We start from the raw sequence: 15,639 nt of genomic DNA on the forward strand, positions 1-15,639 counted from the left end.
TACTTTTGGTTTTTCCAGGAACTGCCCCAATTTAAAGATCTACTGTTACAATAAAAGATCTGACTCAGGGCTGGAGAGACAGATGGCTCAGCAGCAAGAGCACTGACTGACTGCTCTTACAAAGAAAGGATCCAGATTCAGTTCATAGCACCACATGGTAGCTCAGTCATCTGTTAGTGCAGTTCCAGGGGACCTGACATTTTCTTCTGACTTTTGTGGGCACCAGGCACACAGTGTACACACACATACACGCAGGCAAACACCCATTCACATAAAGGGTTAAAAGAAAGGTCTGCCATGTGTGGTGGCGCACACCTGTACTCTCAGCACTTGGAAGGCAGAAGCAGGCAGGTCTGTGAGTTCAAGGCTATTCTAGTCTATATAATGAGTTCCCTGACAGACAGAGCTACGTGATTAGACCCTGACTCCAAAAACAAACAAACAAAAAAAACCAAAAATTTAAATATGATTGAATTTAGAGGTCCTGTTGGTCACTTAACTGAGGAACATTTAAGTGACAGAGAAGCACATAGCCACTAACAGCATGTAAAAAGAATTTGAAGTTTGTTTTATCCACTTTCACTGACTTTAAATTTAAATCCTTTTCAATGATTTTTTCCCTAAGTAAATGTCCTTATGCTACAAAATGGCTCTTTCCCAAAAGACCTACCACGCCCACAGTTAACCTATTTTCTATCCAAAAACCCAAATTCCAAGTCTGACACATTTTAATCAATGTATCTATTTCTGAGTTGCCTTATCTAAGTTAAGTAAAATGTAATAAGACTACCTAACAAATTATTATAATATCTAATTTCAAGACTGAATTTAGAAGAAGAAAGGTCTTCATTCAAAGGAATTTTTTGATGGAATGGGCTTTCTGTAGTTTTCTATTACATCTTTGGCAATTATCTTAAACCTTTTAAAACATCTGGAAGACTAATATGTTAAGTTCTCTTTATATTTACTCTTCACATTGGTAGTAAGGAACCTAGAAAAACAGTCACATTAGAGTCCCAAATTAGAGAATCAGTTTCTGCCAACAGTTAATCAAATAAACACGTATAACAACATCTGAGGTGTTTACTAAGGTGAGGAGCCCTGAAAAACCTTCTCAGGACCATATAACACAGGTCCTGAAAGACAGTAATAACCCATAATAGCAAATACCCCCACCCCACACCCCATGACTGCTACACACAGTCTAAATTTTGACCAGTTTGGTCCATACCACATTTAATTTAATGACAATGTTAATTTTTTTTTTTTTTTTTTTTTTTTTTGGTTTTTCAAGGCAGGGTTTCTCTGCAGCTTTTTTAGAGCCTGTCCTGGACCTAGCTCTTGTAGACCAGGCTGGCCTCGAACTCACAGAGATCCGCCTGCCTCTGCCTCCCGAGTGCTGGGATTAAAGACAATGTTAATTTTTGAGCTCCGGGTTGTACAGCCTAATCACTGCCAACTGATGTACCACCATTCTGTTGAGTCAGGATCTTTCCCAGAATAATCAATCCTTAATTTTTTTTACAACTTATTTGTTCAACTAAGAGGAAGACTTGAATACACTTTTGTAGACACCAAAACTAACCTCTCACTGTCCTTAACAAAATGAGTGGCACAGAAAACTACCTACTCATTTGAACTGTCAACTTAATAACTAAAAGTAATAAAGATTTATGGGCTTATAATATTGACGCTACTATGATTTTCACTTTATAAATACCTTCTCAATTAAAACCCATGAAGACATTCTTTCTATTTTGCAAATAAAGAAACTGAGGCAACACCACAATTAAACAGCACAGACAAAAGTTAGATCTGCCTAGCTTTTGCTCTTAATTCCTAGGTCAAGAGAGTTTCTGTGCTTAAAGGCTGCACAATGGAAACAATCTACTTTGTCCCCTTTGTTGTTGTATTGCTGTTTGTTTGGGTTTTTCAGATATGGCATTAGACGTGTGTGTGTGTGTGTGTGTGTATGTGTGTGTGTGTGTGTGTGTGTGTGTATACGTGCACACAAGCACACAGACAGGGACACACACACCATGCTGGCCTCAAACTGGAAGTCCTTCTGCCCTGACCTCTAAGTAAACAACCATGCCTGGTTTAATTTGTCTACATCTATAGTATAGAAGATCTTACAGAGAAAAAGCTCACTTAACTATCCTCTCCACTCTAACTCAGAGCATACAAAGAGTAGTATATATATTGGCAAGTTAGGATGGATTTACGCCAAAGTACTCTACTTCAAGTCAGGACTCAACTGTTTGCTTCCACCCACCTTAATAATTATAAGTGTACTAAACAGTTATCCAAAGAACATGCTTTCTTTAGTTAAACAAAACTACAATACCTAACAATTCTGTTACTGCTGGGACATTTCTTAACTATCCAAGTAATTAAGGGGCAGGAAGAATGCCAAGAAACACCTTAATATAATTCCACCCATCCCGCCTGCAGCCCAACCTTTCCTAAATCATGTTTCTCAGCACACTCAGTCACTAAAATATGCAAGATTATTTGCTATAGGCTGCAAGGACAGGTTTTGAGTATAGTTGTTTCAATTAAATGCATTACCTTACTAATCTAAGATACAAAGTAATAGAAACTAAACATTCACTTCCTTCACCTCAATTAATCGTGACATTACTTAGTAGCTAATTTGAACAATGCAGAAAGATACTAGGAAACGAAGACAAAGTACCTATAGAGTCAGGAGAGCAGAGAAGCCCAGCCAGCACTTGACCAGCTGGACCAGGAAGGAAGCACTGACTCCTGGCTTCCCTCCTTCGGCAGACTCCAGTAAACCCTGGGATCCTACAGCATCTTCCCTCCAATAGGAAGGTTCCTACCAACCTTTTCCAAGATATTTCAAAAAAAAAAAAAAAATAGATCTGTGAGGTACATGTTGTTCAAGCATGATCAAGCAACTCCACTCCCTTGAGTGTCACATTTAATCACAAGGGGTGAAGGGACCACAGCTCACTGTCTACATAGGGTACTGTCTGACCAACACATGACACTGGGTAAATCATTTCTCTGAATCAATCTGGAGTCATGGGGCCTGCACTTTCTTAAACCCCATTGTCTTCAAATAGAAGCGGTCAGTCTCCCTGCTGCCCTAGAATGCCAGATGTACCTGCAAAGCATCCCACTTCTGTGATACACCAGGCCAGGCAAGCATTCTCCAAGTAAGCTACATTCTAGACTATTAGTTACCTTTCTCATTTGGGGGGACAAAAAAAAACCAACAAAAGCAAAGTAGGGAAAGAAGGATCTGTTGGGGCAGTCTTTCACAGCAGGGAAATCGTGATATCAGGAACATGCACCAGCAGGTCACATTGCAGCCAGATTCAGGAAGCAGAGACCTGGTGCTCAGCTACTTTCTCCTGGTTAGTCAGTCCACAACTCCAGCCCCTGGAATGGTGCTGCTGGCAATCAAAGCCTTCCCTCTACAGTTAAACAAGGTCAGACACACCCAAGGTGTGATTCTAAATTCAGACAACTTGACAATATTAACTATCACACAGCTCTTTTCTAACCAAGGACAAAACCAACTGCTTCTAATTGTGCAGTAAGGCAAACACAGTCATTTGCACTTTAGACTCACCTTGCCCTCTGGCAGGCCCAGCTCAAAGTTTTGATTAAAGAAATCAGTAAGCAGCCTAAGTTTCAATTTCCAAAGTCTTCTAGAAGAACTGATGCTGTTCTTATGTAAACTCTACCGTACTCTATTACAAGGTCACCCCAAATAGATCCAAGGGCATGTGCAGTAGGAGTAGCCCCAATACAGGCCAAACCTGTGATTTCACCAGCACGAGGCAGTCCCAGACACACACCTTAAGAAGGCCTGATTCCTTCAGCGTTTGTACTCTTCAGAGCCCTAAACTACAAGGTAAAGCTCACAACCCTCTTGTGAAGGCCAAATGGAGGTAAAGGACTACAAAAGCAGAGTGTGTACAGCCCCAGCTGAAATGCCACTGTAGTGATGATAAAGCCAGAAAACACCCAAGAGGGACAACCTGTAAGCAATGAGACAGTTGTTTTGGTTTTAGGGTTATTTGCTACAGAACAAATGGAAGGTGAAACAATGCTACTGAGCTCCTTGTGTTTCTGTATGACTTGCCCAAATACCACAGGAAAAGAAGGGATGTCATTAATTTTACTTTACCAACAATAGCAGATAACGTCTATGCTTTTCTTGATGCCAAGGACTTTAATGAGCTCTAAGTTCTAGAGAATAGGCTTCTAGTGTATTGTCTCAAAACTGTACCCCAGTAGTTAACACAATGTCTGAGGTACTGTAGCATACAGTGTTATGAATAAGCGGTACACTTAGGACATGCCAAGGCCAAAGCAACACATGCCATTCTTCACTGTAACTTAGAAATCATCTGACATACTGCTTTAAGAACAATCTACAACATCAAAATGTTTAAGTATGAATTCAAAGTGTATAATATTTCATACATGGAGAGGGGTAATATATAAAGTTGAGTATATAATGGTAAAATTATAAAACATCACAATACCACTTTGAAATAAGATTCTGACTTATGTGCTACACACACAAATAAATAAACAAATAAAACTTTTCCAAGGCTATGCTTTTACATAAGATAATCAAACTTCATCTTCAAAAACAGAAATAAAAATCAACAAATTTTCCAAAGTAAATTAATGTCAATATTTTACCAATGTTTCTTTTAGAGAGGATATCCATTTTTGCATGTCTGCTTTATCTTTGACTAAAGGTTAATTATTCAGTGATAAAATATTTATAAATTTCCCAATTACCAACCAGTAGCCACATCAAATGAGGTTACCATGTCAACACAAGAAGACTACAAATACTTTCAACAGGTAGTCCTCATATACCCTACAACTTTAAAGTTTCACCCACAGGCAAAAGATCAGAAATCTGGTGGAGAAAATACTGAATTAAGAACAGAAATGTAGGTTGTAGTTCTAATTCTAATCTGGGGTGCTAAGTGGCCATACAGGATGCTTAACCTTTAAAGTTGCAGTGAACCATGTAGATTCTTTCTACCCGCCTAATGGGTTTCTTTCTACCCACCTAATTATCACATGTTACAAGTGTAAAGACTATCATAAAAAGAATGAAAAATATCATATTGTGTCATGAGATATTCATCTCCATACCAGCAAATAAAGGAAAATCCATTTGTGTTTTGGCCAGACATTCTCCTACCTGTGTTAGGGACTAGCTCCTTGGACATCACTTTGAACAGGCAATTTATTGAGTTTTCCACTGTTCATTATAAATACAGCATACAATGAACTAAAACTTTTCGCAAGGTGTGCTAACACAAGCCTTTGGTGCCGCCACTTGAGAGGCAGAAACAGATCTCTGAGTTCAAGGTCCATACAGGGAATTCCAGACGAGCCAGGGTTGCACAGTGAGACTCTGTCTAATGATTAAGAAGTCAAGATTTCTATAGTTAGAAAAGAAACCAACTCATAACAGGGAGACAATCCCTCCCACCAGAGAAACAATTGTACATGGTTGCAGAGAAGCCAACTCTTAACTAATCAAACTATGCTGTAACTACTGCAGTGAGAATTAGCTACTTAATCCTCTTCAGAAAAGTCTCCGAAAATGAATTCCCATTTCACTTCTGTCCTCCTGAATGAAGGACAGGCATATTACTAAGTAAAGCAAACAGAAACAGAAAAGACCAAGATGATCTTCGTTTCTTCTTCCCCTAGTGGTGTCTCTACCATGTCCTCCCTGATTCCCAACTGAGAGCCGCATAGACAGTAATAATTAAAGTGTCTGAACTGATATTGCTACCTGTTCCCCACTCACCCGTATCATTCCTCAGTCTCACCAGTTCTCAAGTACACAGAAGGAAAGATGAGACAGATGGTCCAATGAAAACCTATGCCCCAAGAATCACAACACCTTAATTGGGAGGAATCTTCTGGATTCACTTGAAAGATGTTAACGATATCCAGTCAACATTAAATCATACAAAAGAAAAAAGGAAGGAAGGAAGGAAGGAAGGAAGGAAGGAAGGAAGGAAGGAAGGAAAAAACTACCATTGCCAACAAACTCCAGATTCTATTTCACCACTTGAAACTAGACTTGTGACAGATAACTCTTGGGCAAGTTTGTTCCATAATATAACAAATAAAAAGCAATTTTATAGATAGAAAATGTGAGCCACAATACAGGGCATTAGTTGTCTCTAGATTCTTGCACAATTTTCTTCTGCAGTCAGAGTCACTAACTCTCCAGTAACTCTGAAAGCTGCCCCCAGCACAACAGACAGCCCATGGGTTTCATGTAGGAGCTTCTTGTAACCCATGGAGTACCCTAAAATCACATCCACAAAGCATAGGTGCATATGGCCAACAGACTTCTGTAGTTTCAACAAGGGTTAGTAATCCCCCAAATACTATGAACCTTATGCACACATACTATGGGTAGCACTTCTATGCTACCACTAGTCTCTCTGCAGACCTGAATCAAAACTTTTATTTTAACTGTTTTTTAAAAACAATTACTTTAGTTGGGCATGGTGGTGTACACCTTAAATCCCAGCACTCAGGAGACAGAGGCAAACAGATCTCTCTAAGTTCAGGGCCAGCCTAGTCTACCTAGTGAGTTCCAGGACAGCTACATAGTGAGACTCTGACTCGAAAAATTCTTTTGTGGGTGCAAGATGATGATGTGCTTTTGGCACTGTGCAAGTACAAATGCTGGAGAACAACATTTGGAAATAGATTACCTTACTACCAAATGGGTTCCTATTATCAAAATTTAAAACATCAGACTTGGCAGAAAATACCTTTACCCAACAAGTCATATTCCAATTGCTTTAACTTTCTTCATTTACCTGATCACCAAATTCTACCCCACTTTGTCCTTCCACTTATTCAGAGCCTTGCTACCTATGATGATGGAAATCTTGAGGTTTACGAATCTTTAGGGTCTTCCTACTTCAACTCATACTACACAATGCTATTAGATTAAGTCTTCCAAACAAAGGTTTAAAATTGTTTCACTCCAAACTCAAAAATCATCAGTGGACCCTTCACTGTCTAGTAACCTAGTCATTAGTCTAACATTAACTATACTCTTATGCTGTGAGTGGTGGCACACCCCTTTAATTCCAGGGCTCTGAAGGCAGAGGGAGGAAGAGTTCTCTATGAGTTCGAGGTCAGACTTGTCTACACAGCAAGTTCCAGACCAGTCACAGCTACACAGCAAAGCCTTGCCTCAAACAAAACAAAACAAAGCAAAAAGGTAAAAAAAGCAAAACAAAAAGAAAAAATAATTTTATCAATGGCCCTGGTTTTTATTTCATGCTTTCTTACCCTATATCCTAAGCATAAATCCTTTAGACTCCATCCAAATCCTTAGATCCTTCTTGAATTACCTTTCCCTGCTTACGAAAACTCAGCCCTTCACCTTCAAACCAAAAAGCCCTTAACTCATCTGAGAACTACCCTCTCTAAATATGAGAGAATTTTATATTTATGAAACACACACACACAAACACAAAGGTATTCTGGGCATGGTGGCATGTATAGGCCTGTGAGTTTAGGTCTGAGGCAAGAAGATGGCAAGTTCAAAGCCAAACTGGGCTACACAGTGAGATCCTGCTATTTACTCATACATAAAAGGTGCATTTGTGTATAATCTAACATACATACCTTCCTACTTAGGTAAAGATAGAAGTTGCTAATCATCCCATCTACATATACCCCAAAATAACTTCACCATGCCATACAGTTCATGCTTAATAACTGCAAGGATATAAAAGAAATTTAAGGCAACTGAGAGATTACATCTCTTTGAAGGCAAGAGACCTGATCAGTCATGGCCTGGGTTTCAAAAGCACAGTGTCTTAAAGGCAGCTCTACATGTCATGTGAAAAACTATTTGAAAATGTTAATCATCTATGTTTCAAAGAGCTAAGTCACATTCTTCACACATCTCATTTTCATCAGATCCCAACACTTGGTCACTGTACTTTGAATTTAAAATGTTAACTATTTATTAAAAATGGTAATTTTCAGTCAGTTTAAGTATATTACTTCATGGCTAAAACAAGTCAGATAAGTGAAAGAATATCTTTTTTAAAAGGTGAGTTTTACTAACAGTTACAAACTGACTTGGTGAGACATGTCGAGTGGATTTATACACAAGCATAAACTCTTGCGGAAACTTATGGACAACTGAAAAACGGGTATATCATGAGAAAAAAAAAAAAAAAAAAACACCAAACGGGAGTGGGAAAATAATTCTGAGCGTTATTTTTTGCAGCATTTTAAGAGTAGAAATTCAATCTTACTGCACACAAAAAGATAAAAATCTAATTAAAAAATACCAGACATCTGCGGATTATTTTATGGTGGAAGAGTAAAATATTTCAAGAGCATAATAGATACACCTTCTTTTTGGTAATAAAGGTGTCTTACGATCGCTTAAAGAAGAGGAACTTCAACTCCAAACCTATGAGTAAAGGAGAGGACCACACAGTCCTTAGGCACACAAAACTGATCATTTAAAGACTGTAAAGGAGATGGGGAAAGTACCAAATTCTAACAACTCTTAAATTTTAAAAGAAGATTTAAAGGAAAGGGCCCAAATCACAAGACGAGGATTAGAAAAATTTGCAAGGTCACTTGAACCCACCAGGTCACCAAAGGTAGAGATTGGGGGTGTTAGTGGGAGGAGGTGCAGAGTCAGTGAAAAAGCCTGAATGCTAAAAAAACATGTCAGAAAAGGACGTTCTGAGCCTGGCGTCCCGGCTTGCGCCGGTGAGATCCGGGTGAAAGTCAGGGCAGCAGTTCTGAGGCAGGGAAGCAGGGACGCTAGCGAGCCGCCGGCCAGGAGGCTGTGCACCGCAGTCTCCGAGACACTTTGCCGGGCTCCGGTGTCACCCGCACAGGCCGGTGCCAGGGCCGGCCCGGGGCAAGACCCGCGACCCCACCCCAGCCAACTCCGGCCCGGCCGCCCTCCAGGCTCCCTCCCGCGTCCCACGGTGCTCACCCGCGCGAAGCTGCGGCTCCCGGGGCCCGCGGCCACCGCGGCGGCGCCTCCTCAGCCCTCCGCGCCCAAGATCGCCATCTCGCAGCAGGCGTCGGCCGGGCAGCCCAGGCCGCCCGCAGCCACCCGGATCCCGCACGCCAAGCGCGCCGACACCCGGCCCTCCCCCCACCCCGCCCGGGCCCACACCTCCCTTTCTCGTGGACGCGCGGCGTGTTCGCGACGCCCGTGCCGCGCACAGGCGCGCCTCCCCGCCGGGGCCGCTCCGAGCCTCTAGTCCGGACCCGGAATCCAGCTGCCCTCGAGCATGCGCAGCGAGCGCCCGCCGAGCGCTCCTGAGGATCAGTCCGCTTCTCCGGGTTTTCGCGACGGTCGAGCGGAGATGCAAGCCAACCAACAGGAGGAAAGAGGCGTGTCCAGAGCCGGAAAGGGGGCGGGGCAGTCCCGGGAAGCGGGTGGGTGGCTTTGGAAGCTGGAAGTTTTGAGCTACCAGGTCTGTTGAGTCAGCAGCAGAGAGTCATGCACAGCCTCAGGAGTGATCCCATGGTCACTTACGTGCTTACTCCACTCCACAGCAAAAGTAGGCTGTGAGTGGATACTCCTTGACCTCGCTTAACATTTGATTTAGGGTTCGTTAGCAAATGGTCACACGGAAGACTTGCATTTGTGGTGGTAATCAAATTGTTCCCTTCCCCTAGGCACCACACTGGCCCAATAACAAAGCTACTGCTTGTTGAGTAAAAGCACGTACTTCCAGCCTAGTGTCCTGAAAGGTAGGTCTCTTGACTCCATTACACAATGAGTCAACTGGTTAGGAAAGTTCTCTTGGTAATTTACACTACTCTTGCGAGAAAGATCACACTGAAAATACAAATCATATACAAGATGAGAGAAAAAAATACAAGTCAAATACAAGATGAGAGAACAAAGTTTTCCCAGCATTGTACATTTGTTGACCAAACACCTCACCTAGGCCCCACAAATTACCAGAGCCTACTAGTTCTCTGGTTTCAAAGGTTCAGAAAGCCTGGCTTCTCTTCAAAGAAGACCTCTCCACTGGTTCCTGTGACACCTTAGCATGCCTTTAACTTCACTGCCCTATAGATAACAACTTCTCAACATAATCGCCTTTTAAGACTTCTCTTCCAATTTTTTTGTTGACTTTAAGCCACTTTTCTGATTCACTCTTTTGTTGTCGTTGTTGCAACTTTTGAAAGAATCGTATATCAAGAAAAGCACTAAGACTCCATGAACCATGAATATTTGTAGGACTCAGTAAATACCTGTTGAATGAACAAATGTGCATTCTCTTCCACTCTGGTACATTAGTCACTGCCCCCAACTTCACATACAATGTCCATGACAATTTGACTTCATTCTGTTCTTTTTGCTGTGGTAAAAACAACTTACAAGAAAACGAGTTTATTCTGGCTCATATCTGGCAATGGGAGGATGAAGCAGCTGGTCACAATAAATAAGAAGCCTGGAAGGAGTGTGGGGGCGGGGGGGCTCATCATGCTTCTTCTTTGTCTGTAGACCAGGATCCCTGCCCATGAAATGGCCCCTGCCTGCTCGCTTAAGATTGGTCTCCCACCTCAGTTAACGTAACCAAGAGAATCCTTCACAGGCACTGTCAGGGTCCCATCTCCCAGATGAGTCTAATTTCCTGTCAAATTTCCAGTGTACATCAACCACATCACTCTGCTGGCTAAATTCATTGGCTCCTCAGCTTTTGTGACACTGTGCTTGTGAACACACCTTCATGCTCATACTGTTTCTAATGATAGGAGATCCCTGAATGTGCTGACGTGGCTCTGTTTTTAAACAGTGCTGCCTTAACACGTTTTGGACCTTTTTGCTATAAGATCTCTTTAAATAAATGCAGTAACTTATTCAAAACACCCTTCAAGGGGGCTGCCTTCCTCCAGAGCTTGCACAAATGCCTTCTTCTGCCTGCTCTGCTCCACTGTCTCACTCCCCCAGTGGCTCAGACTGCCTCCTATCCCTGTGGCTATATAGGAAGTCCCTAGGGTTCTCCTATCCCTAAGTTGACACCTAATATCAAATATTTTATTGACTATTTTCTTAGTTTCCAATAAATACTGTTATAAGTAACTTTTCATCAATCATTTCCCATGGCCTTGTTTACTGTCTCAATTCACTCCTCCAAAGCATTCACACAGTGTGAATAAGTTTTGCCCTTTAGAAACACACTGGCAAATTATCTTGCAGGGAGAATGAAGGCTTGGGCAACACATTGCTGAGATCAAAAAAACACTGCAGATAAATTCTCAATTTCAGGACCTTAGAAACTACCTGTGAGGACTCTTCTTCCATCTCAACAAACAAACAAAAACCACCGTAAACTGTATCTTCTGGTTACATTGGTCCATGGAAAATGTGTTGATAATATTCTTTAAAGTACTATATTTGATATTTACATTTCCCTTCAGTGTTCATGGGATTTAAACTGGTTTTCCAGGCTCTGAAAGTATTGTAAGCCAGAACCATTGTACTCATGCTGACTAAATACGAGACAGCTTGGTTGCCACTACAAGCTATGAGTTCCTTAAGCTGATTGTACCTAAGCTAGAAAATTGGTATAATGATAACTATGTGATATAGCAAAAGTAAATAATTTGATATAAGTACTGTTATGCCCAAGTTTCTGAAGCTGGATTTCTGATGCAAATTAGATGAGGGTTTTTAATTCAAACTCAAGTTTGGACCAACACCTTTCCAGCACCCAGCATGGTGGGTGCAGAAAGTGTGGCAAGGGAACACTGGGAGGGTAGAACTTTTAAATGGGAAATGCTGTAATTGGGGGAGTTCATGTCCTGTTGTCTTGGGATTGGGTAAGAAGGGCATAGGGTAAGGTAGTTTCTGAAACCACTGGTTAGTTTTGAAAACCTAAAAAAGACTCATTAATAACTGACAAGTTATCTTCAAGGACAGGTTGCCTCCTAGGAACATCTGGACCTTGTTAAACTTAATGACTTTTTTCCATATATTCATAATCAGCTCTTTTAGGGTATCTGTTCAAATTTCTGGTATGGCAGCACATTTCTGGAGCTGAGATCACCCACCCCCCAGCTCATTCCTTATATGGCTTAAGATGAAGCCCCTTCTCTAAAATGCAGTTTGCAAAGTCAGGTCCTCACAGTACAACACTTACAGCCCTCTAACACATAGGCTAGTCAACAAACTACTGTGTCTGTAATACTATCAATTTTTCCACATCACTGTAGAGATTACTGTGTCCAAGTGACCACAGTTCGTTCCATGTGAGCAAATATGTACTTATCCATCATTATCCACTTTCTTACCGATCTATTCACTGGTAATTTATGTAATATAGAAATTGATTTAGGCAAAACATTTGTCTTTCTTATTTTTGTTTTCTTTTTGACTCTGCACATCCATTTCATCCTAACAGCATATAATTGTCTGTTTTCTACTTGCCTAACAATTCGCTGTTTCATTAAACAATCATCTAGCATTTCTTTTAGAACGATGAACTAAATAAATATTCTCTAAGTAGTTCATGGTCCTCTCCATTCTATTTTCTAAAGGACTTTTCTCCAACAGTAGTGGTCTTTGAATACCACTATTTTTTTTAATATTTTTTTAAAAATATGTTTACAAATTTGTGAACACTTCTTTCCTCACAAACTAGAGCCTAATTCTCTTCCAGTATGGCCCACAGTTAGTAACTTAGTTCCAACAAAGGTGACAAAGCTAAATTGTCATTTCTGACATTGGGTCATAAAAAGGTTTTGTGGAACTTTTTTAACTAGGCAAAGATGTGTTGCTTCTATTCATGCTGGAAAATAATACTTTAACTATGTGTTACTTTTGTTTGTGCTGCATTTGTTTAATTATGTAAAGATGTGTTGCATTTGTTTCATCTTGCCTGCCTAAGACACTTGGTTGGTCTAATAAAAAGCTGAATGGCCAATAACTAGGCAGAAAAGGGATAAGTAGGACTGACAGGGAAAGAGACTGAATAAGAGGAGAAATCTTGCCTCCAAAGGAATGAGAGAGAAGGAGGAGAGAACAAGAGAGACACTCAGAGCAAGAAGCCAGGCAGCCACCAGCCGACAGACATAGAGTAAGACAAACAAAAAGAAAGTAAGAAAAAGTAAAAAGCACCAAGGCAAAGACAAAGAGAAACAGGTTAACTTAAAAGAGCTTGTTAAAAATGAGCCTAAACTAGGCCAAGCATTCAAAACTACTAAATCTCCGTGTCATGATTTGGGAGCAGGTTAGTGGCCTAAAAGAAAAAGCCTGGTACAAAAGGCAGGCCCCTGCCCCTTCAGATCATTAGCAAGTGGCAAGAATGTACTAGGCAGCCTAAGAAGAGACCCACATATAAGAAATTATGGCATCTTGTCTGAGACTAGGAAGGACCTGAGGCCCCCTGCTAGTTACCACTTGAGTGACAACGAGGATATCATTTTTGCCTTCAATACTTCAGAGGATATTATCTTGACCACAGCCTCACAGAGGTATGAAACCAAAACCACTCAGTTAAGTCATTCATATGTCTGACCCTCAGAACCATGAATTCGATAGAATGGCTTTGTTGTAGTTCTAAGTCACTAAATCTTGGGATATAACTTAATATCCAGCAAACAAGTCCACTAATCCAGTGGTTCTCAACCTGGGACAGTTTTGCTTTGCAGAATTTAGTGATTCCTTGAAGTTGTGTATGTGTGTTTGTGTGTGATCAGTTTTTTTTTTTTTGGAAGTTGCTGATTGCCATCTAGAGGGGAGTAGGAAATATCCTATAATGAACAAGACAGCTTTTATCCTTACTCAGTCACCAACCAAAAAGCCCAGAACAATGCTAACTGTCTACATTCCCCTGTGCTTTAAGTTTTATCTTTCCTGTGTGCTAGTAAGGACAGATTTGCTTCACATCTATTCACTTGAGTGTTCCTTTCATTGCTAACCTTTCTTAGTGTTCTTGTGCTCTATAGCCTGAACTCTCTACTTGGCAGTGCCACTCAAAACAACATGCTCCTTCCTTCAGGAAAGAGAAATTAGCATGAAGCCAAACTACCTACCTCTGAGTAACTCTGTCCTACTTATTGTCAGGTAAGACACAATGGTATCAAGGATATTAGACTTAGGCATTGATAATAGACAGGCATAGTGTCATACAACTTTAATACCAGCGCTTGGGCAGTAGAGGCAGGTAGATCTTTATGACTTTAAGGGCAGCTTGGTTGACATAGTGAGTTTCAGGGCAGCCAGGGTTACACAATGAGACAGTGAGATCCTTTCTCAAATACATACATACATACATACATACATACATACATACATACATACATACATAAGAACTGATAATAAGCCGGGCGGTGGTGGCGCACGTCTTTAATCCCAGCACTCGGGAGGCAGAGGCAGGCGGATCTCTGTGAGTTCAAGGCCAGCCTGGTCTACAAGAGCTAGTTCCAGGACAGGATCTAAAAAAAAAAAAAAAAAAAAAAAAAAGCTGCAGAGAAACCCTGTCTCGAAAAACCGAAAAAAAAAAAAGAACTGATAATAAGCTAAAGCAACTATCTTACAAAACTATATCTTATTTTTGTTAACTGTACCAGGGTTCTTCAGAGAATCAGAATGAGCAGCACACATACATGCGTGCACACACACACACACACACGGCATATCAGGAAATTGGCTCATATAATCACAGCAGCAGGAAAAAAAAACACACCTTATTCAGAGAGGGAGAAATGTGTACTTCTTGCATTTTCTGTTCTGTTGACCTCCATGGATGAAGTTCTTCCACACTCAAACTGTATTTACCCCACTAAGCTCATGGGCTCACAAGCCATTTTTGTCTGAAAATACCATCATAGACAAACTCATAAGCAATGATCCTCCCCCTCTTCTTGTCTCTCCCTCCTCTCTTTCTTTCTTCCTCCTCTTTTCTTTCTGTCTTTCTTTCTTTCTTTCTTTCTTTCTTTCTTTCTTTCTTTCTTTCTTTCTAGGTTTTTGGGTTTCATGGAAACAGAGTTTTATATAACCTAGTCTGACCTTGAACTCACTATGTAGCTGAGGCTGGCCTTAAGATTCTCATCCTCCTGTTTCTATCTTCCAAGTGCTGGGATTATAGACAAGACTTCAGTTACATCTTGGTGTCTGTGATGCAGTTAGCTCCATGCTATGGTCAAGGTACAAGGTAGGGTTATGTAAGTGTGAGAACAAAGAGAGCTTAGTTGAACCATCAGCAAGGCACCTGCACAGTGGATGAAGGCAGTGCCAGCCATGGCTAACAGTCATTCAATAGTCAAGGTCAGCTACTGTGTTAGTCAGGGTTCTCTAAAATAGCAGAATGTATAGAATGAATCTCTTTTTCTATATATAGAAAGGAGATTTATTAGAATCACTAACAGGCTGTGACCAACTAATCCAACAATGGCTGACTATGAATGGAAATCCAAGAATCCTGAAGTCACTCAGTCCACAAAATTGAATGTCTCAGCTGGTCTTCAGTAAACACGGGAATCCCAAAGAAGTACTCTTTGGTGCCAGTGAAGGAATGGACTTGTTAGCAAGGTGAAAACAGGCAGGCAAAGAGCAAAAGCTTCCTTCTTCCATGTCCTTATATAGGC

At 40.9% G+C, this 15,639-nt stretch overlaps 1 protein-coding gene across 2 annotated transcripts in view; it reads right to left on the minus strand.

The window, feature by feature from the left end:
* Positions 1–9,171, minus strand: part of Wwp1 (WW domain containing E3 ubiquitin protein ligase 1) — a 90,440-nt gene extending 81,269 nt beyond the window's left edge. For both annotated transcript variants that reach the window (XM_038347146.2, XM_038347145.2), the window contains exon 1: positions 9,020–9,171. The gene's annotated coding sequence lies outside the window, so the exon portion shown is untranslated. The remainder of the gene's footprint in view (positions 1–9,019) is intronic.
* Between the last annotated feature and the right edge of the window lie 6,468 nt (positions 9,172–15,639).

The sequence above is a fragment of the Arvicola amphibius genome, chromosome 11 (assembly GCF_903992535.2).
Source record: "Arvicola amphibius chromosome 11, mArvAmp1.2, whole genome shotgun sequence".
Classification (NCBI taxonomy): Eukaryota; Metazoa; Chordata; class Mammalia; order Rodentia; family Cricetidae; genus Arvicola; species Arvicola amphibius.